Here is a 2,664-nt window from a genome sequence, read left to right on the forward strand (position 1 = left end):
CGGTGCCAGTGTGGTCCTCGCACGGCCCCGCTCCTGCCACAGCGGTAGGACTCTCTGCTTCGGCTGAGGTTTGCTACGAAGCGTATGGAACGGGCGTACTCCACCGTACCGTGGGTGGGGGGCGGCGGCGTTGGCGGCGGCAGCGTCCAGCGCGGAGCTCCGGCTCCCGCGGCAGCGCCTCGCCTAGTGTCCCTCGGGCAAGTCCAATCGCCCCCCGCCCGGTCGGAGAGCGCAGACACACCTCTGTGTCCACGGTTTATTTCCGCAGCACGAAAAGGGACGGCTCCCGCCTGCTCCTCGCGGCGGCGACGAGGCTTAGACCCACCGTGGCGTATCCGCGGTAGGTATGCTCGTCGGTCGGAGGAGCGGTTGCGGTCGAGTGGTCCCCAGTGTACCCTGTTAGCGCTGCCCGCCTACGCCTGAAGAGCTGCGGACCGAGAAAAAGGTTCGCTCCGCTGCTGACGGCGAAGCGCGCGGCACGCCGCGGAAGAGGAGAGGGAGCGGTCGCCCCCGGGGCGGCTCCCCTCCGAGTCCGGCAGAAGCAGAGATTGTAGCGGAGGGGGGGGTTTCTAAATTCCCCGGGCGTGTTATCCCCAGCGGTAGCCTTTGAACTCTTCAACCGCAAGCACGATCGCACGTTCACAGCACCCGTCACTAGGAGCCGGGCCAGAGGCGGGCGGCAGACGAAACCGACATGAGCGCTTAAGGGTATTGCACCCCCGGCGCCCAGACCCTGGAAATTGAGTCTGCCCCCAAAGCCCACCCGCGTCCTCCTTGGCGCTCCCGGAGTACATGGTCGTAGATGGGCCATCGGTCGCTAATGCCAAACTGCGTCCCAGGGGTGCGTCCCCTCTGACCAACGGCAGACCCATCCCTCTCGCCAATCCGCGGATCCCCGCCAGGTCCCGAACAGGGCTCGTCCTTTAGCGTTTCAAATGCGCCCTCCCCGCCATACGAGGGGTTGAGGACCGTAGCCTTCCCTTACGAGAGGCACCAGGGGTGCGCCTGCTCGAGGGCCCGGCCGTGGGCGTAACGCTTGGGCCGCCCGGGGGAGTCGGTAGACCATGGGAGACCAACACTCGCACACGAACGTTGCCCGTGCTTTTGTGGAAGAGAGCTTCTTGCGAGGTTGTCGCTGCGGTGGCGCCCGGACAAACCCTATCCCTAAAACTTCTGGGGAATTGGCGTCTAAGCCTGCACCCTGCACGGTATCCCTGCACCCACGAAGGGGGCCGTGGAAGGCTTGGGGTCGCGCCGGCGAAACCGACCGGATGCCCGGGGTACTGAACCCCCGGGGTCCCACCCTGGAAATTGAGCCGTCCGACCCCGCCACGTCTTCCTAGTGCCCTCCTTGGCTCCCCCGCCTGTGGGCATCGTTAGGGGCTGCGGTCATCAGCGCCGGCTAAGCTTCGGCAACACGGCCGACCCACCCCTTCGGCGCCTGGGGGTGCCTGGTCCCAGTCCGGGCCGTTCCGTAGGGGCGGCTATCCCTTACATGAGGGACTCGGTGCGTCCGCTCGGGCTGCGGGGCTCCGGCTCCGACAGCCGGGGAGCTGGTTTTGACCGCGGGCCTCCACGGGAACCGGCAGGGACCGGACTAGGCGTCAAGCCGAAAATAACCCCGGCACCCTCTGCTTCCAAAGCGAGGGGACCTTTGGCCGAGCGGGGGCACCGGAAGCCGAACCGACCCCAACCCCTCTTCCTACCCCAGGGCTGGGCTGACCAATCCCCTGATCGGGTCTAAAATGGAAGAAGGGGATTCGAGGGAAGGGGCTGGCGGAAGGCAGTTGCCCGACGGAGTAGGCGAAGGCCAGGCCGTTTCCGAGTCCCGAGCAGAGGAGGGCGAACTCGGCTCTTCATCGACCGACGGCGAGGCGAGGGCGGTGGCTGCCGCGGGGAAGACTCCATTGCTCGTCAGCGCGCTAGGAGCGGGGCCGACTGGCTGCTCGGGGTATGGCATCCCCGGGGGCCCACCCTGGAAATCTTCGCTCCTCAGCCGCTGCAGGTTATAAGGTCCCGCCGCGCGTAAGCGCTCAACTCTCCGACCCACGGATGTCGAGCCCATGGTGAGCCGGCCGTTTCGTACGGGGAAAAGGGGTCCTCTGGCCCCACATCGATCGAGGGGGTTTAGATCCGCGGAGGCACGCACCGCGAGGCGAATCGCTGCTTTTCCCCAAGAGGTTAACCTTCAAACCACCGAGTAGGTTCGGGGCAGGGCCGACAGTCTGCACTGGGGTATTGCATCCCTGGTGGGGCGACCCTGGAAATCTCTGCCCCTTTCCACTCTTTCGGTTGGGCCTCTCGTCGGGGCGAGCGTAAGTCGGCAAGCAGACGTGGGAAGAGGCTTCTTACCGGTGACACTCCCTTCGTGAGAGAGGCAGGTACTCGCCCCGGACCCCGGTCCAAATCTGCGCGGGCCGGACGGCCTCGGCCCTAGCCGAAGGCCGCTCCCGCGAAGCCAGGGAGCCGAAAAAATAACCCCGACACCCTCCGCGACCTCGCGTGCTTCCAAAGCGAGGGGAAACTTTGGCCGAGCGGGGCACCCGAAGCCGAACCGACCCCAACCCCTCTTCTTACCCCAGGGCTGGGCTGACCAATCCCCTGATCGGGTCTAAAATGGAAGAAGGGGATTCGAGGGAAGGGGCTGGCGGAAGGCAGTTGCCC

The sequence above is a fragment of the Engystomops pustulosus genome, unplaced genomic scaffold (assembly GCF_040894005.1).
Source record: "Engystomops pustulosus unplaced genomic scaffold, aEngPut4.maternal MAT_SCAFFOLD_304, whole genome shotgun sequence".
Taxonomy (NCBI): Eukaryota; Metazoa; Chordata; class Amphibia; order Anura; family Leptodactylidae; genus Engystomops; species Engystomops pustulosus.